The sequence below is a fragment of the Phyllobates terribilis genome, unplaced genomic scaffold (genome assembly GCF_046119375.1).
Source record: "Phyllobates terribilis strain yellow unplaced genomic scaffold, ASM4611937v1 Scaffold_2__4_contigs__length_985480577, whole genome shotgun sequence".
NCBI lineage: Eukaryota > Metazoa > Chordata > Amphibia > Anura > Dendrobatidae > Phyllobates > Phyllobates terribilis.
The window spans coordinates 948,497,650-948,518,771 of NW_027362762.1; positions in this window are offsets into that span (position 1 = coordinate 948,497,650).

A 21,122-nucleotide genomic window follows, 5' to 3' on the forward strand; every position below is an offset into this window, starting at 1 on the left:
CGATTTTTGGGGCATATGGTTTTCACCCCCAGTTTTGTACTTTCAGTAGGGGGGGCTCTTCGGGGGTTCCTGAGGAGGAACGATTTTCCTCATCACTCGCTTCAGTATGGAGAGGGGTGCTGAAGAATCTGAATACTATGGGGAACCGATACAAACGTATGGATGATAGGAGGAGAGTGTCTGGTCCGGACCTAAGTGTGAACGATCGGGTATGGTTGTCTACCAGGAATATAAAACTTAAGGTTCCCTCCTGGAAACTGGGTCCCAGGTTCATCGGGCCGTACAGAATCAGTTCTATTATTAATCCGGTGGCATTCCGTCTTGACCTCCCCCCTACGTTTAAAATTCACAACGTGTTCCACAGATCGTTGCTTAAGAGGTATGTGGCGCCGGTGGTACCGTCACCTTTACCTCCCCCTCCAGTGGTGGTCAAGGGTAACTTGGAGTTCCAGGTATCGAGGGTCATCGATTCACGCTTTAATCGCCGGTCCCTTCAGTACCTGGTTCATTGGAAAGGGTATGGTCCTGAGGAGAGGATGTGGGTTCCTGCGTCGGATATTAACGCAGACCGATTAGTTCGGGCCTTCCACACGACTCACCTGGATAAACCTGGCCCTGAGGGTCCGGAGGCCCCTCGTAGAAGGGGGGGTACTGTCACGGGTGTGTCGCCACGAAGATCGTCACGATTACACAGCCTGACTTCTCGCAGCTGACTTTTTGGTGCTTTGTGTTTTTCGGCAGTGAGGGAGTTAATTCTCTCTCTCTCTGTGCTAGACGAGGTCCAGCCTCGCCCAGCTGCAATCAATGCTGCTGTAGTGAGACTCCTTCAAATGCCTGCTGGTCTGTTAGGGAAGTGTCGGTGAAAGCTTTTCATGCAGACTAACAGAGCGGATCGTGGTATTTGGAGTTTCAGAGATAAGTGTATTCGGAGAGTTTTTTCCCTTCCTCGCTTTATCATTTATCTCCTTTCCCATTGGTGTTCCCTCTGTTGTAGTTGTGTAGTTTTTGTATGCAAAGTGGTTTTGGTTTTTCCCTTGTACTGTCTCGTTCGTCAAAGTACTGTGTGTGGGCATATTATTACTTGTTCCCTTTTGTTGTGATCGGGGTCCTTCTCAGGACTAGATTACTTAGGTGCAGGGATCCTCAGGAGGTAGGGGTTACGCTGGCGGCCTGGACCTCTGTACCTTTAACAGTACCTCCAGGTTGAGGGATTAGTCAGGGCCCCAGCTTAGGGTCAGCTTAGGCCCCTACCTCCAGTATACAGAGACAGCGTGACAGTCATGCCCTTCTAAAATCCAAAAAGTGAGAAGCCGACACGTTCAGTCCGCTCCTGCCCGTGCCACCTCCGTGTCGCCGGGTTTGTGCCAGAGCCGCGGTGAACCCTGACGGCCAGCCCCCCTCTCCCAATACTGGTGCCTGTCCGCTGGTGGGTCGAGCGAGCCCCACTGTGGTGGAGGCAGCTCTAAGCTTTTTAATTTAAATTGTCTCTCTAATTTGAATAAATACACTTTAAATCCATTTACAAGGATCTATTGGAGGGCAAGTCTCATGCCAGCAGCCGCGTAATTCCAGCTCCAGTAGCGTCCACTAAAGCTGCTGCAGTTAAAAAGCTTTTATAAGGATCGAGCTCGGCTGTCCACCGCAAGGCATCCTACTGCCAGTCCCAGCCCCTATGCCTTGGGGTGCCTCCTGATGCTCTTCACTGAGTATCCCGTGGTCCCGAAGCATTTCCTTTGAAAAAATGAAGTGTCCAAACTACAGGTGGTGTAGCTTGCTTAACAGCCGGGATAATCCGCTGACTAGCAGACCCTGCTACTAGGCACAAAGTATTTCCTGGGCTAGATGCAGTTAAAAATTTGTAATTAGATACTCTCGTTGGATGCTGAGAAAGCATTCCATAGAGTCTCCTGGCACGCCATATATGATTCTCTTAAAAAGCTTGGGGTAGGGGTCTAGGGGACCCTTTTATAGCCAAAATCACGGCCCTGTATCGCAATACGTCACCTAGGCTGAAGATAAATGGAACTGTAGCACCCTGAGGGCTCGGTTGCTACAGAGGTATTGCACCTCACCCAGAGGTGTGATATCTCACTCTCAGGTAAGGATGTAGTGTGGATGAGGACCCGACACCTGCATGCATTACACCACATTGCCGTGGGGCAGGGCGACCAATATGCCCCTGAGATGGGCACGACAGTCCCTGTCCCTGGCTGGAGTGGGGGGAGGGAACACTGAGGAAGGGGAACCCTGTAGTGCAGGAGCAGGGAGGAAGCAGTTCCTGGGTGCATTGAGAAGGGAGTATAAAAGGTGGGCACCATCTTAGTTCAGTGCAGAGAAGTCTGAGCAGAAGTGGCAGGGAGCAGGGGCTCTGCATGAGCTCTGCTCCGGAGGCGGGCCTAGTAACAGAGGCCCAGGCCTGGAAGAGGGAGAAGGAAGGAAGAGGAGCGGAGAAGGCTCCAGGAACGAGGAAAGAAGGGATCTCAGGGGTGCGGACGGGCGAGTCGCCACCGCACGCCCGAATCCACCTGCGTGGAGGGGTCAGGCCAAAGGGGGAAACCGGTCCCCGAAACTAGTGGAGGCAGGAAACGACCCTCAGCTAGAAACAGGAGGCTGTGACATTTTATGTGGCGCAGCCCCTCGCTACACCCGCTAGGAAGGCACCACATAGGGTCAGGGAAACTGGCGCCAAGTTTACCAAGAGGAGGCCCGAGGCAGCCGGACAGAAGGGTTGGTAAGAAAGGCCAGACAAAGGACACACAAAGGGGGTCCTGTGAAGCACTCCAAAGTTATCTGGGAGTTGTCTGAGCCCCTCACCTGGTGAGCACAGTACGACGTGGGCAGCCGTTACCTGCAGACGTGGTCTGGATAATAAGAACTGTGAGTAAAGGCCCTGGACTGCATCACTGACTCCGTGTCATTACTGCTGCTGCCGTGCACCATCACCCCCATCCTCCGCATACACTGCCCTGAGGCTATACTCCTCCCGTGGGGAGTTATGCTACGCTCTGCTGCACCCACAACACCAGCCTCAGCGGTCTGCCCTGGAGCGGCGGCTCACTCTGACCGCAATCCACGGGTGGCGTAGTCGGACATTTAAACATCAAAACCACATAAATAGTTCCGCCACTGGTTTGACCGCCCTGCGCCACGGAACCGGGTTGACGCCACGGAGACTACAACCACCAGCATCCACCAAAAAGGGTCCGGCTCCGGGTGTCCCAAGGCCCAGGGGGCGCGTCAGAACATTTTCATCACCTTTCACAATCACCAATGGGACAAGGCAGGGATGTTCTCTGTCCCCTCTCTTATACATCCTAGTGACGGAGCACCTGCTCTCATCAATTCGCCATAACCCCAATATTAGGTGGATTGAGGTGGGAGGCACCGAGTACAAGTGCTCTCTATTTGCTGATGATGTCCTAGTATATATCACTCAATCACATATATCCATCCATGCTGTTATGGCTGAAATAGATCACTTTGTTACATGGTCAAATTTTAAAATCAATGCAGCGAAGTCTGAGGCCCTCGATGTCTCCCTCCCCAAATCCATATAGGATTCCATCCAGTCCAACTTTCCCTTTGCCTGGCCCTCACAGGGTAACAAATACTTAGGAATTCCTATTCATAGAGACCTCTCCCATCTATGTTATCTTAATTTTGGGCCCTTTATTGAACAACTCCATACAGACCACGGTTGGCAAGTTAGAACTGTAAGATTCACTACGTGAACCACTGGTGTTTTGTGGAAAAGCACATGTACACTGTGTTCCAAATTATTATGCAAAAAGTGTTTAGGAGTGATAAGGGAAGAATTTGTTTGTTTGTCAGTTAAACTCATTGATGGTGATGTGTGTCAGGGCTCTTTATATCACTGTAAGCAATTGCAGACACCTGTGCTAATTAGTTTGGCAGGTGTGTCCAATGAAAGGCAAGACTACTTAAGAAGGCTGTCTCACATTATTAAGCAGCCTACATTTTCTGCCAAAATGGGAAAGAAAAAGGATGTGTCGGCTGCTGAGAAGCAACAAATTGTGGAGTGTTTAGGTCAAGGCATGACTACAATCAACATTGTGCGATGATCAGGATGAAGTGTCTTGGCAATCAAGAAGTATGTAGCTGATTCACAGTACACACGTGTGCGTGCTGATAAGGGCAAATTGAGGACTCTTTCCTACAGGCAATTACGTCAGGTTGAAAGAGCAGCGGCAAAAAAGCCTTATAGCAGCAGACAAGTTTTTGAAGCTGCTTGTGCCTCCAACGTCCCCCGAACAACAAGATGCAGGGTCCTTCAGAGGTTTGCAGCTGTGCATACGCCATCCTGTCGACCTCCTCTATCCACTTCACACAAGCAGAAACGGCTCCAGTGGGCCAAACATTACATGAAGACTGATTTCAAAACTGTTTTGTTCACGGATGAGTGCCGTGCAGCGCTCGATGGTCCAGATGGATGGAGTGGAGGATGGCTGGTTGATGGACACCCCACGCAAACACGGCTACAGCGCCAACAAGGAGGAGGTGGAGTAATGTTTTGGGCTGGAATCATGGGGAGAGAGATTGTCGGCCCCTTTAGGATCCCTGAAGGCGCTAAAGATGAACTCCATAATGTATGTGGATTTTCTCAAACAGCACTTCCTGCCATGGTTCAAGAAGAAGAACCGTGTATTTCACAGCAAGATCATTTTTCTGCATGATAATGCACCATCTCATGCTGCACATAAAACATCTGCATCTCTGGCTGATATGGGCATAAAAGGGGACAAACTTATGGTGTGACCCCCATGCTCCCCTGACCTCTACCCCATTCAGAACCTTTGGAGCATCATTAAAAGGAGTGTCTATGATGGCGGGAGGCAGTTCACATCTAAGCAACAGCTCTGGGAGGGTATTCTGTCCTCATGCAAAACAATTGAAGCAGAAACCATCCAAAACCTGACAAATTCAATGGACGAGAGAGTTCAGAAGCTCCTTTCGAACAAGGGGTCCTATGTGAAAATGTAACATCACCTAGAATAAAGTTTTGAGTTGAAAACTGTTTGATTTCAGTTTCTAACAACCTGCTAATGTTTATAATTTCAAAAATGACCATTTTTTTGGTCTTTATTAAAATGAAAAGGTTGATCGAAAAGTTTGGGGGATCTAAGAGTGTGGCAACCCAATAGTCATGATTACTTCGAATTCTGACAATATGAGGGTCATGCTGCAGGTAGTGCAGCAAGAAGGCACTTATGTGTCTTGCGCATCTCGGAGCCCCAAAATTATTTTCCGGGCTAGATGCAGCTAAAAATTATTATTAATTTTAAATCTGGTGAAGCTTTAGTATAGATGGCCTAATAGGATCAGTGCTGCACACTGCTACAAAGCCCAAATTATTTTCCAGCCAAGATACAGATAAACATGATTAGTAATTTGAAAGCTTAAAACGGTTAGTAGGGTGATTTTAACCAATTATCAAGCTTTTATCCACCGGATAACACAGGGGTGGAAAAGTCGTTTCGGATCCATGATTTGTTCATCTTTATGAATGTGAGTCTGTCTACATTATCAGTGGAGAGCCGCGTGCGCTTATCTGTCAGCACACCACCAGCAGCGCTGAACACACGTTCAGACAGAACGCTGGCTGCGGGGCATGACAAGAACTCCAAGGCGTAAGTGGCTAGCTCCGGCCATTTATCCAGATTGGAAGCCCAAAAAGAGCAAGGGTCCAGTGACACAGTCATGGCTTCAATGTTTACTTGGAGATACTCCTGTACCATCGTCTCTAGGCGTTGACTATGTGTCAGACTTCTTGTCTCCTGTGGCCTTGCAAAGGATGGGCTAAAAAAGTGGTGAAATGATTCCGCAAAATTGATGTTACCAGCAGATACTGTGGTTCTGTTACGGTTTGAGTGCTGAACACTTGACGGTCCCACGGTTGGCAAGTTGGAACTGTGAGATTCACTACGTGCACCACTGGTATTTTGTGGAAAAGCACATGTAAGATTCTGCAACAGTCTCTGCTGATACTCCTGCATGCGTGCATCCCTTTCTATGGCAGGAATAATTTCTGCAAATTTACTTTTGTACCGGGAATCTAACAGTGTGGCAACCCAGTAGTCAGGATTATTTCTAATTCTCACAATTCGAGGGTCATGTTGCAGGTAGTGCAGCAAGAAGGCACTCATGTGTGTTGCGCATCCAGGAGCACCAAGTCCCTGTTGTGTTGGTGGCGAGGTAACAATCATGCTTCCTTCCTCTGTCCTCTCCCCCCAACCTCGCACAACAGAAATGTGATCAAGGTCTCCCTCATCTGATGAGTCTTCCATCAGTTCGTCCTCCACTTCTTCCTGGGCTCCTGCACCTTCCTCACTAGTTTGGCTGCTACCATGCGCCCTGGTAAAACCAACTCCCCCACCCTCACATGCCTGCCGCCTTGGTGCTGCCGACCGTCTGGACCTTGCAGATGTTAGCCCTTCCGCATACAACTCCTCCTCCTCTACTTCCTCCACCTCCTCTTGTGCCACCACCTGACTCCGAATTCTGTTTAACATGTGCTCCAGCATGTAAATCACCGGAATAGTCATGCTGATAATGGCATCGTCAGCACTAAACATCTTCGTCGCCATTTCAAAACTGTGCAGAAGGGTGCATAGGTCCCTGATCTGAGACCACTCCTCCAGCGTGATTTGCCCCACCTCTGGATCTCGTTGGCCCAGGCTATACGTCAGAACGTATTGCACCAGGGCTTGTCGGTGCTGCCACAGTCGCTGCAACATGTGCAGAGTTGAATTCCACCGGGTAGGCACATCGCATTTTAGCCGGTGAAGTGGCAGGCCCAACGACTTCTGTAGAGATGTAAGTCGCTGAGCTGCGGGATGCGAATGGCGGAAGTGAGCACACAGCGACCGTGCCCTCTGCAGAAGGCCATCTAGTCTGGGATAGTGGGCTAAAAATTGCTGGACAACCAGGTTCAACACGTGAGCCATACAAGGCACGTGTGTGACATTGCCCCGGCAAAGGGCCGCACCCAGGTTTGCAGCATTGTCGCACACGGCCTTCCCTGGTTTCAGGTCCAGTGGAGACAACCATTCATGAAATTGGTTCTCCAGAGCTGACCACAACTCCTCAGCTGTGTGACTCACATTTCCCAGACATTTCAATGTAAAAACCGCCTGATGACGTTGAGCCCTACTCCCAGCATAGTAAGGAGGTGTGCAGGATCCCTTCTGCGCAGTTAGAAAGCTTGTGGCATGACCAGACAGGCTTTGGGTGCAGGTGGAAGACCGAGAGGAGGTTGAGGAGGCAGAAGCAGTGGAGGAACTTTGAGATAAAGAGGATTGACGCACAACTCGTGGGGGCGGCAAGACTTGGACAGCAGCCCCTTGTCCTGCTGTCACCATAGTTACCCAGTGCCCAGTCAGCGACATGTAACGCCCCTGTCCATGCCTACTCGTCCAAGTGTCTGTGGTGAAATGCACCCTGTCACACACAGAGTTTCTCAAAGAAGCGGTGATGTTGTGTGCGACATGCTGGTGGAGCGCAGGCACACCTTTCTTTGAGAAGTAGTGCCGACTGGGCATCTGGTACTGGGGCACTGCGACGGACATAAGGTCTCGAAAATCCTCTGTGTCCACCAGGCAGAAAGGCAGCATTTCTGTAGCCAAGAGCTTGCAGATGGTGAAATTCAACCTCTTAGCTTTCTCATGGCTAGGAGGAAATGGTCTTTTACTTGTCCACATCTGAGGGACCGAGGGCTGGCTATTGTGCTTAGACGGGGTTGATAAGGGTGTCCCCGGCAAACTGCCGGTCTGTGAGGAAGATGCAGGCGGACATGTTAGGTTGCCTTGATCCAAAGGTGGTGCTATCGATGTCGGACAGCGCTCAACACCAGCTGGTGTTACCACCTCCAAAGAAAATGATGACCTGCCAATCACGCTGGCTGTTGCGGGTAAAGAGGTGGCAGGTCTGCGCCCCAAAACAGGTGTGACTGCTGTCCCCCCAGTCACAGAGGATGAAGAGGCCGCGGATGCACAAGATATGGCAGACGGTGGTTGGCCCGGCCGGCTAGGCCGCATTGTAGCACACTGAGCTTCCCACTGCAACTTATGCTTCATGTCCATGTGCCGGTTCATGCATGAAGTACTCAAACTATGTATTTTTTGGCCTCTACTTAGCTTTTGCTGACAAATGTTACAGATAACACGAGTTGGGTCATCTTTATCGATCTGAAAAAATGCCCAGGCTATGCAAGGCTTAGCACCCATGCGACCTGAAGAGCCACCACGACTTGTGGTGAGAGGCAGAGTTGTGTTTGAGGATGCAGTTGTTGACGTGCTTCCAGTACTACGTCTCTGTCCAGGAAGGCGCAACCTGACCTCGTCGTCACTAGCATCTTCCTCCACCTCCTCTGCTGACCTCATCTCTTGGCTGACTGTGGGTTGCAGTAAGTGGGATCTCCAACCTCATCATCATCACCCTGTGCGTTATCACACCCGTCGTCCTCAGAGCCAACCTGTTCCTGCCCTGACAAAAAACTAAAGTTGTCGCTCCAATCAGGTATTTGAGTCTTATCATCGTCTTCCTCATTGTCTCCACCAACAGGAGTTACAGTTTGGGAATGAGGGTCTACATTATGGTCAGAACCTTCTGCGTCTGGTCCTGGATCCGACTCATAAAGATTCTGGGCATCAGTGCAGATCATTTCCTCGTCTGGATTCACAGAAGCGCTGGAGTCGACCTCTGATTCCCAGGCTATAGTATGAGTAAACAGCTCTGCAGACTCAACCATCTGTTCTACCTCATACTCAGACGGGCAGCTGGAGATTTGGGAGCTGTGAGGAAGCAAGTGCGATTGGGGTGACACCTTTGAGGACTGGAGTATTTGTGATGTTGAAGTTGATGTGGAGGAGAGCCCACTTAAAGGAGCACTTGATATCCGTTGAAGCACCTGCTGTTTTTGTGCCTCATCTGGAATTTGTAGCGATTGGCGTGGCCGTAAGAAAGGGATCTTATCACATTGTCCGCTAAAAGAAGTAGACATTTTAGTTTGGCTGGAAGATGGTCTTTCTTCTGCAGATGTTACTGTTGCTTTAACACCTACCCCACGGACACAACCTTTTTTCCCCTTCCCAACACGCCTATTCCCCTTTCCACCAGCAGCAGGCCTTTTTGCACTCATTTTGGTGGTTAACTAATTAACAACTCTGGAGTTGTTTGCACAGAAAAACAATGGATGGGAACCGAGCAGAGCTGAGTGGCCAAACTGTGGTATTAGGCCAAAACTATTGGCTGGGTTAGATGCAGAAAAAAATTACATTCAATTTGCAACCTGATGGAGGTCAGTATAGATGGACTAATAGTGAAAGTCCCACACACAGCTAGAAGCCCAATATTTTTTCAGAGGTAGATGCAGAAAAAAATATATTCAGTTTGCAACCTGATGGAGGTCTGTATAGATGGATTAATAGAACAAGTCCCACACACAGCTAGAAGCCCAATATTTTTTCAGAGGTAGATGCAGAAAAAAATATATTCAGTTTGCAACCTGATGGAGGTCAGTATAGATGGACTAATACAACAAGTCCCACACACAGCTAGAAGCCCAATATTTTTTCAGAGGTAGATGCAGAAAAAAATATATTCAGTTTGCAACCTGATGGAGGTCAGTATAGATGGACTAATACAACAAGTCCCACACACAGCTAGAAGCCCAATATTTTTTCAGAGATAGATGCAGAAAAAAATATATTCAGTTTGCAACCTGATGGAGGTCAGTATAGATGGACTAATACAACAAGTCCCACACACAGCTAGAAGCCCAATATTTTTTCAGAGCTAGATGCAGAAAAAAATTATATTCAATTTGCAACCTGATGGAGGTCAGTATAGATGGACTAATAGAATGATGCTATGCCCAAAAGATTTTACTTCACTAGGTGCAGTAAAAAAATTGGTATTCTTTACACAGGTGGTATATCTTGCAACACAGATAGGCTACTCCACTGACTAACACACTCTGCAATAGGCCAAAAAGGATTAGCTTTGCTAGATTCAGCCAAATGCTGTGAAAAAAACTTGCACAGCACTGGCACAGACCTGCCTGGCAAAAACTGATAGGAACTGATGTAACCTAGTCCTGAAAAGGACTCCAATTACAATTAGTCTTTACTCCCACAATCTATCTATTTAAGAGCACAGACCTGCCTGATAAAAGTCGTAGGAAATGCTGTAACCTAGTCCTTAAAAGGACTGCAATCACAACTATTCCCTACTCCCAAGCTATCTGTAGATTTGTGCGAAAATTGGCTTGAAATTAACAAGGTATAGCGCACACAGCAACAGCGGTGCCGTCTAACACGCAGCTGCAGCAGTGAGAAAATGGTGGCGACGGGGAAAATGGCTTGGTCTTATAGGGCAAGGACATGTGACATACACTGCCAATGACACATGCCCTTGCTTGTGTGAAAAAAAGCACTTCGCTCCGTGTGTGCGCTGCTGATAGGCTGACAGATTGCACCTCCCCACTGTAAATGCGGGAAAGAGAAAAAAAAAATGGAGATCTTCATTGTTCCTGCAGAGATCCATCCCCTGCCCCTCCCCCCACCCCGCTGTACACTCAAACTGCGTATTAACATTAATTTTCATCATTACTGAGAAAAAATCCAGTTATGATTTTGGTGCACGAACAGTTATCGAACATAACCTCGAACAGCCGAATTTTTCTCAAATTGTTCGTGTTCGCCAAACGGCTCGAACACCGCCCAAAACAGCTCGAATTTGAGATTGGCGAACAGTTCGAGTAGAACAACGCTCATCTCTACTCCCAAGTCTCCAGTTGCCCGTCTGAGTATGGGGTAACACAGATGGTTGAGTCTGCAGAGCTGTTTACTCATACTATAGCCTGGGAATCAGAGGTCTGCTCCAGAGCTTCTGTGAATCCAGACGAGGAAATGATCTGCACTGATGCCCAGAATGTTTATGAGTCGGATCCAGGCCCAGATGAAGAATGTTCTGAGCATAATGTAGACCCTCGTTCCCAAACTGTAACTCCTGTCGGTGGAGACAATGAGGAAGACGATGATGAGACTCAGATACCTGATTGGAGTGACAACTTGACATTTCGGTCAGGGCAGGAAGAGGTTGTCTCTGAGGACGACGGGTGTGAGAACACACAGGGTGATGATGACGAGGTTGGAGATCCCACTTCCTTTCAACCCACAGTCAGCCAGTCGATGAGGTCAGCAGAGGAGGTGGAGGAGGATGCTAGTGACGACGAGGTTAGGTTGCGCCTTACTGGACAGAGACGGAGTACTGGAAGCACGTCAACAACTGCATCCTCAACCACAACTCTGCCTCTGACCACAAGTCATGGTGGCTCTTCAGGTCGCATGTGCTCTAAGCCTTGCATAGCCTGGGCATTTTTTCAGATCGATAAGGATGACCCAACTCATGTTATCTGTAACATTTGTCACCAAAAGCTAAGTAGAGGCCAAAAAATCCATAGTTTGAGTACTTCATGCATGAACCTTTACATGGATATGAATCATAAGTTGCAGTGGGAAACTCACTGTGCTACAATGCGGCCTAGCGGGCCGGGCCAACCACCGTCTGCCCCATCTTGTTCATCCGCGGCCTCTTCATCCTCTGTGACTGGGGGGCAGCAGTCACACATGTTTTTGGACACAGACCTGCCACGTCTTTACCCGCAACAGCCAGTGTGATTGGCAGGCCGTCAGTTCATTTGGACGTTGAAACAAATTCTGGTGTTGAGCAAGGCAACCTAACATGTCCGCCTGCATCTTCCTCACAGACCGGCAGTTTGCCGGGGACACCCTACTCAACCCCGTCTAAGCACAACAGCCAGCCCTCGGTCCCTCAGATGTGGACAAGTAAAAGACCATTTCCTCCTAGCCATGACAAAGCTAAGAGGTTCAATTTCACCATCTGCAAGCCTTTTGGCTACAGAAATGCTGCCTTTCCGCCTGGTGGACACAGAGGATTTTCAAGACCTTATGTCAATCGCAGTGCCCCAGTACCAGATGCCCAGTCGCAACTACTTCACAAAGAAATGTGTGCCTGCGCTCCACCAGCATGTCGCACACAACATCACCGCTTCTTTGAGAAACTCTGTGTGTGACAGGGTGCATTTCACCACAGACACTTGGACGAGTAGGCATGGACAGGGGCGTTACATGTCACTGACTGGGCACTGGGTAACTATGGTGACAGCAGGACAAGGGGCTGCTGTCCAAGTCTTGCCGTCCCCATGAGTTGTGCGTCAATCCTCTTTATCTAGAAGTTCTTCCACTGCTTCTGCCTCCTCAACCTCCTCTCGTTCCTCCACCTGCACCCAAAGCCTGTCTGGTAATGCGACCCACATTCTAACTGCGCAGAAGGAATCCTGCACACCTCCTTACTATGCTGGCAGCAGGGCTCAACGGCATCAGGTGGTGTTTACTTTGAAATGTCTGGGAAATGTGAGTCACACAGCTGAGGAGTTGTGGTCAGCTCTGGAGACTGAGGTTCATGAATGGTTGTCTCCACTGAACCTGCAGCCAGGGGAGGCCGTGTGCGACAATGCTGCAAACTTGGGTGCGGCCCTTTGCCGGGGCAATGTCACACATGTGCCTTGTATGGCTCACGTGTTGAACCTGGTTGTCCAGCAATTTCTAGCCCACTATCCCGGACTGGATGGCCTTCTGCAGAGGGCACGGTCGCTGTGTGCTCACTTCCGCCGTTCGCATCCCGCAGCTTAACGACTTACATCTCTACAGAAGTCGTTGGGCCTGCCAGTTCACCGGCTGAAATGCGATGTGCCGACACGGTGGAATTCAACTCTGCACATGTTGCAGCGACTGTGGCAACACCGACGAGCCCTGGTGCAATACGTTCTGACATATAGCCTGGGCCAACGAGATCCTGAGGTGGGGCAAATCACGCTGCAGGAGTGGACTCAGATCAAGGACCTATGCACCCTTCTGCACAGTTTTGAAATGGTGACGAAGATGTTTAGTGCTGACGATGCCATTTTCAGCATGACTATTCCGGTGATTTACATGCTGAAGCACACGTTAAACAGAATTCGGAGTCAGGTGGTGGGACAAGAGGAGGGGGAGGAAGTAGAGGAGGAGTCGTATGCGGAAGAGATAACATCTCCAAGGTCCAGACGGTCGGCAGCACCAAGGCGGCAGGCATGGGAGGGTGGGGGAGAGGGATTAACGAGGGCGCATGGTAGCAGCCAAACTGTTGATGAAGGTGCAGGAGCCGAGGAAGAAGTGGAGGACGAACTGGTGATGGGCATGGAAGACTCATCAGATGAGGGAGACTTTGATCACATTTCTGTTGTGCGAGGTTGAGGGGAGAGGGCAGAGGAAGGAAGCATGATTCTTACCTCGCCACCAACACAACAAGGACTTTGTCCTCCTGGATGCGCAAGACACATGAGTGCCTTCTTGCTGCACTACCTGCAACATGACCCTCGGATTGTCAGAATTCAAAGTAATCCCGACTACTGGGTTGCCACATTCTTAGATCCCCGGTACAAAAGTAAATTTACCGAAATAATTCCTGCCATAGAAAGGGATTCACGCATGCAGGAGTATCAGCAGAGGCTGTTACAAAATCTTACATGTGCTTTTCCACAAAACACCAGTGGTGCACGTAGTGAATCTCACAGTTCTAAACCAGGGGAGGAGTCCTGAGGAGATAATTTGCATATTCCCACTGCATTTTGGGGTAAGTGAAGAGTCTCCGCGAGCTCAAAGAACACTGGATTTTGGCTGTTGGAGCTGAAAAGAGGACATCGGTAAACCAGGGGAGGAGTCCTGAGGAGATAATTTGCATATTCCCACTGCATTTTGGGGTAAGTGAAGAGTCTCCGCGAGCTCAAAGAACACTGGATTTTGGCTGTTGGAGCTGAAAAGAGGACATCGGTAAACCAGGGGAGGAGTCCTGAGGAGATAATTTGCATATTCCCACTGCATTTTGGGGTAAGTGAAGAGTCTCCGCGAGCTCAAAGAACACTGGATTTTGGCTGTTGGAGCTGAAAAGAGGACATCGGTAAACCAGGGGAGGAGTCCTGAGGAGATAATTTGCATATTCCCACTGCATTTTGGGGTAAGTGAAGAGTCTCCGCGAGCTCAAAGAACACTGGATTTTGGCTGTTGGAGCTGAAAAGAGGACATCGGTAAACCAGGGGAGGAGTCCTGAGGAGATCATTTGCATATTCCCACTGCATTTTGGGGTAAGTGAAGAGTCTCCGCGAGCTCAAAGAACACTGGATTTTGGCTGTTGGAGCTGAAAAGAGGACATTGGTAAACCAGGGGAGGAGTCCTGAGGAGATAATTTGCATATTCCCACTGCATTTTGGGGTAAGTGAAGAGTCTCCGCGAGCTCAAAGAACACTGGATTTTGGCTGTTGGAGCTGAAAAGAAGACATCGGTAAACCAGGGGAGGAGTCTTGAGGAGATAATTTGCATATTCCCACTGCATTTTGGGGTAAGTGAAGAGTCTCTGCGAGCTCAAAGAACACTGGATTTTGGCTGTTGGAGCTGAAAAGAGGACATCGGTAAACCAGGGGAGGAGTCCTGAGGAGATAATTTGCATATTCCCACTGCATTTTGGGGTAAGTGAAGAGTCTCCGCGAGTTCAAAGAACACTGGATTTTGGCTGTTGGAGCTGAAAAGAGGACATCGGTAAACCAGGGGAGGAGTCCTGAGGAGATAATTTGCATATTCCCACTGCATTTTGGGGTAAGTGAAGAGTCTCCGCGAGCTCAAAGAACACTGGATTTTGGCTGTTGGAGCTGAAAAGAGGACATCGGTAAACCAGGGGAGGAGTCCTGAGGAGATAATTTGCATATTCCCACTGCATTTTGGGGTAAGTGAAGAGTCTCCGCGAGCTCAAAGAACACTGGATTTTGGCTGTTGGAGCTGAAAAGAGGACATCGGTAAACCAGGGGAGGAGTCCTGAGGAGATAATTTGCATATTCCCACTGCATTTTGGGGTAAGTGAAGAGTCTCCGCGAGCTCAAAGAACACTGGATTTTGGCTGTTGGAGCTGAAAAGAGGACATCGGTAAACCAGGGGAGGAGTCCTGAGGAGATAATTTGCATATTCCCACTGCATTTTGGGGTAAGTGAAGAGTCTCCGCGAGCTCAAAGAACACTGGATTTTGGCTGTTGGAGCTGAAAAGAGGACATCGGTAAACCAGGGGAGGAGTCCTGAGGAGATAATTTGCATATTCCCACTGCATTTTGGGGTAAGTGAAGAGTCTCCGCGAGCTCAAAGAACACTGGATTTTGGCTGTTGGAGCTGAAAAGAGGACATCGGTAAACCAGGGGAGGAGTCCTGAGGAGATAATTTGCATATTCCCACTGCATTTTGGGGTAAGTGAAGAGTCTCCGCGAGCTCAAAGAACACTGGATTTTGGCTGTTGGAGCTGAAAAGAGGACATCGGTAAACCAGGGGAGGAGTCCTGAGGAGATAATTTGCATATTCCCACTGCATTTTGGGGTAAGTGAAGAGTCTCCGCGAGCTCAAAGAACACTGGATTTTGGCTGTTGGAGCTGAAAAGAGGACATCGGTAAACCAGGGGAGGAGTCCTGAGGAGATAATTTGCATATTCCCACTGCATTTTGGGGTAAGTGAAGAGTCTCCGCGAGCTCAAAGAACACTGGATTTTGGCTGTTGGAGCTGAAAAGAGGACATCGGTAAACCGCGCGCCTACCGGCGCGCGCATTTTGAAGCTTTTTTTTTCTTTTTTTTTAAGCTTTTTTCACTGTTTTCAGAACATTAACAATAAGAACATGGAAGAGTCCAGGAGCCATTTGGTGAGCTGCATATCCTGCTACATGTTCACAGACTTGCCAGTGGAAAAGCCAAACTTCACATGCCAGAAATGCAAGCTTGTGTCCCTGTTGGAGGAAAAGTTGCGAAATCTAGAAGAGAGGTTAACTACCTTGAAAATCATTAAGGAAGGTGAAGAGTTCTTAGACAGAGCAGAATTATCTCTTCATGATTCAGAAAGAGAAGAAATTCGAACTGCACCTGACGAAACAGAGGAATGGAAGCATGTGACCCACAGAAGCAGGAGGATCGAGAGGCAGTCAGCACCCATACTGCTCAGGAACCAGTACCAGGCTCTCACGCAGGAGAACCATGAAGAAATACAGCAAAATAAGACTTTGCCAGCAATGAATAACCTTGTAAGCCCTCAGAATCCTCCTGGATGGAGAAAGAAGAATGTTGTGAAGAAAAAACGGAGAGTGGTGGTTATGGGGGATTCCCTGTTAAGAGGAACAGAGGCCACTATCTGCAGACCAGACATAACCTCAAGAGAAATGTGCTGTCTTCCAGGAGCAAAAATTAAAGATGTGTCTGACAGGATATCAAGACTCTTCAGACCTACAGATCACTACCCATTCCTGCTAATACATGTGGGGACAAATGACACCGCAAGAAAGGACCTGGAAACCATCTGCAGTGACTTTGAAGACTTAGGCAAGAAAGTGAAAGAATTGGGAGCGCAGGTGGTCTTCTCATCCATCCTCCCAGTGGATGGCCATGGAACAATGAGGTGGAATAAGATTCTACAGGTGAACAACTGGCTACGTCGATGGTGCCGTCAACAAGGATTTGGATTTCTGGATCACGGAATGAATTACCTATACGATGGACTACTTGCTAGAGATGGGGTGCACCTTACGAAGACTGGAAAACATGTATTTGGAAGTCGCCTTGCTACACTCATCAGAAGAGCTTTAAACTAGAACAATGTGGGAAGGGAAGCAAAAGGCCAGAAAAAGCCATACAGCTGACAAATACTATTGAGATCTCTGCTACTGAAAGTGGAAAAGAAGAACAAAGACAAAACAATTTAAATAATAAAAATATGGGAGGAAGAGAAACCAATCACAAACTAAAATGTTTTTATACAAATGCACAAAGCATGGGCAACAAACAAGGAGAATTGGAACTACTAATGCAGGAAAAGGAATATGATGTCATTGGAATCACTGAAACTTGGTGGGACGATACACATGATTGGAATAAAAGGCTAAAAGGATACAACTTATTTGCAAGAAACAGACTTGATAAACGAGGAGGAGGTGTTGCATTGTATGTTAGAAAAGCGTATATCTGCACAGAGATTGAAGCTTCAGAGACTGGGAGTTCTGTGGAAACTGTTTGGGTAAGAATACAAGGAGAGAACAACGGAAAGGACACCATTGTAGGCATTTACTACAGGCCACCTGGGCAAGCTGAAGATATGGATGAACTCTTTATGTATCAAATGACCAAGTTCTCCAAAAAATATGACGTAGTGGTCATGGGAGATTTCAACTATCCAGACATTTGTTGGGAATCTCTCTCAAGTAAAACTAACAGGTCAAGCAAATTCTTATCCTCTCTTGCTGACAACTTTATCTTCCAAAAGGTAGGGGAGAAAACAAGGGGATCTGCTACTTTGGATCTAATCCTTATAAACAGGGAGGAAATGGTTGAGGAGGTAAAGGTGGCTGGGACCCTAGGAGGCAGCGATCATGCTATTATAGAATTTTGGATAACTAGAGGAGGAAGACATGTGAAGACTCAAACTTCAAGGTTAGATTTTAGAAAGGCAGATTTTAAGAGACTCAGAAAGAGAATAGGAGGGATCCAATGGCTGGATGTCCTTAAGGACAAAAATGTCCAGGAAGGATGGGAAATTTTTAAAAATGAGATTCTCAAAGCACAATCGTTAACAATCCCGAAAAGTAGGAAGAATGGGAAGCATTTAAGGAAACCAGGATGGATGAACACAGAACTTAAACACATGCTAAAAAGAAAGAAAGAAATGTTTATTAAATGGAAAGAGGGAGGCATATCTAAAGAAGATTATAATGCAGTCTGCAGATCCTGTAGGGCACGTATCAGGTTAGCTAAAGCTGACAATGAATTAAGGCTTGCAAGAGATGTCAAAAGCAATAAAAAAGGATTTTGGGGGTATGTCAAAAGTAAAAGAAAAGTCAAAGATGCTATAGGATTTTTACAGGATGAAAATGGAGAAATGGTAAGAGAGGATGTTGAGAAGGCCGAACTTTTTAATTCCTATTTTGCATCTGTTTTCTCTCAGAAAGAAAATGTAACATCAACTGATCTTCACTGTCCTTTTAAAGGAATAGAGGAATCCAAGTTATCTGTAAACCGAAAGATTGTGAGGGAATATTTAGCTAACATAAATGAGTTCAAGTCTCCAGGTCCAGATGAATTACACCCCAGAGTACTGAAGGAGATCGTAGAAGAAATTTTAGAACCACTCTCCATAATCTTTGAAAATTCTTGGAGAACAGGAGAAGTCCCAGAAGACTGGAGAAGAGCAAATGTTGTTCCTATCTTCAAAAAGGGGAAGAAGGTGGACCCAGGGAACTATAGGCCGGTGAGTCTGACTTCTATACCAGGAAAGATCTTTGAACAAATTATTAAACAACATGTATGTAAGTACATGGATAAGAATGAAGTGATTAACCAGAGTCAGCATGGGTTTGTAACTAACAAGTCATGTCAGACTAACTTAATTTCCTTCTATGACAGAATCACTGACTGGGTGGATCAGGGAAATGCTGTAGATATAGTATATCTTGACTTCAGCAAAGCATTTGACAAAGTATCTCACACCATCCTTATTGAAAAAATGACCAAGTATGCAATGGACCAGGCAACTGTTAGGTGGATTCATAACTGGCTTAGTGATCGGACTCAAAGGGTGGTTGTAAATGGCTTCACATCCAGCTGGATGAATGTCTCAAGTGGGGTACCACAGGGCTCCGTCCTGGGACCTGTATTGTTCAACATCTTTATCAATGATTTAGATGAAGGAATTGAGGGTAAGCTGATTAAATTTGCTGATGACACAAAGCTAGGAGGGATAGCTAATACTAGAGAAGAGAGAGAGAGGATTCAAAAAGACCTAAATAAACTGGAGCAGTGGGCAGCAACCAACAGAATGGTTTTTAACAGGGAAAAATGCAAAGTACTACATCTGGGCAATAAAAATGAAAAAAGCATATACAGAATGGGAGGAATAGAGCTAAGCAACAGTACATGTGAAAAAGACTTAGGTATACTAATAGATCATAGACTGAACATGAGTCAACAGTGTGATGCAGCAGCAAAAAAGGCAAATACAATTCTGGGATGTATTAACAGAAGCATACAGTCTAGATCACGTGAAGTCATTATCGGTCTTTACTCCTCTTTGGTCAGACCTCATCTGGAATACTGTGTACAGTTTTGGGCACCACATTTTAAAAAAGACATAGACAAACTGGAGCAAGTTCAGAGAAGAGCGACCAGAATGGTGACTGGTCTGCAAACCATGTCCTATGAGGAACGGTTGCAGGATTTGGGAATGTTTAGCTTGCAAAAAAGAAGACTGAGAGGAGACTTAATAGCTGTCTACAAATATGTCAAGGGCTGTCACATTGTAGAAGGATCATCTTTATTCTCATTTGCACAAGGAAAGACTAGAAGCAATGGGATGAAACTAAATGGGAGGAGACACAGATTAGATATTAGAAAAAACTTTTTGACAGTTAGGGTGATTAATGAGTGGAACAGGCTGCCACGAGAGGTGGTGAGTTCCCCTTCAATGGACGTCTTCAAACAGAGGCTGGACAGACATCTGTCTGAGATGATCTAGTGAATCCTGCTTTGAGCAGGGGGTTGGACCAGATGACCCAGGAGGTCCCTTCCAACTCTACCATTCTATGATTCTATGATTCTATGATTCTATGATTCTAACTGGCCAACCGTGGGACTGTCGAGTCTTCATCACTCAAACCGTAACAGTAACACCGTATCTGCTGGTAACAGCAATTTTGTGGAATCGTTTCACCAATTTTTTAGACCACCCTTTGCAAGGCCACAGGAGACAAGAAGTCTGACACATAGTCAACGCCTAGACAGGATGGTACAGGAGTATCTCCAAGTGAACATCGAAGCTATGACTGTGTCACTGGACCCTTCCTCATTTTGGGCTTCCAATCTGGAAAAATGGCCTGAGCTCGCCACTCATGCCTTGGAGATCTTGTCGTGCCCCACAGCCAGCGTTCTCTCTGAACGTGTTGTGATGCAGTAGACATCCCTTTAATGGTTCAGTGTAGTTTGAATGACCATGTACCTTCCCCTTTATCTGACTGGTCACATGACCGTGACATCACACAGGTCCTTATGCACACAGTTAAGGTCCTATCTGTGGGTGTGTGTGTGTGCTGCAGTATATATAAACCCTGTGTGTTCCTGTGTGGGTGTGTTCCGGTGTGTAGGAGTTCCTGGTTGTTGGGAGCTCCTGTGTGGGCACCGTGTGTCAGGCACGAGGCTGTTCCCTGTGTGTGTGGGGGGGAACCCCGCTCGTGTGAGGCCTGGTGGACTCCGGTGGAGGTGAAGCCTGGATCCCTCTGTGAGAGTGTGGGGGGTGCCAGTAAGCCTCGGAGTGCCACACAAGCGTCCTGGAAGGTGAAGCCTGGGTATGAGATGTGTAATACGCCAGTAAACCTTAAAGGGAGTGACGGCTGGAGACCACGTGCGGGAAGCCGTAGAGCCACAGTGGTGGCGTATGAACAGGACTGTTACAGCTGAAGCCGGCGCAGGTAATACTCTTATGTTATGGACATTTATATGGACATTGTGTTAGTATTACCTTGCGGAAGGCTGTAATTAGAGCCAAGTGGGCCGGTCTGCCACTTGGGCTCGTGGACTTTATGTGTGTGAACTACGGTTTATGGAGTTAATAAACTGCTGAGTTGAGAAATACCGAGAAATATGGCTGGTGTGCACTGATTGACGCAGCGAAGCGAGTATCCCCCAGGATAATAAGTAGCGCTGCTTTACATGTGGTGGAGAATGCGGGCAGCTGCAGTCTGGTTGCTAGGTGCAACTGCAGTCTGGTTGCTATCGGCAGCTGCAGTCTGGTTGCTAGGGGCAACTGCAGTCTGGTTGCTGGGAGCAACTGTACAGGTCGACGAGTGTGGTGGAGCATCTGGCTGCAACTCGGCGGGGTTGTGAAGGTCATCGTCACACTCAAACCTGGTTTGCTGTGGCTCGGTGGGGCTCACGAAGGTCAAAGCATCTGGCTGCAACTCGGCAGGGTTGCGAAGGTTGTCG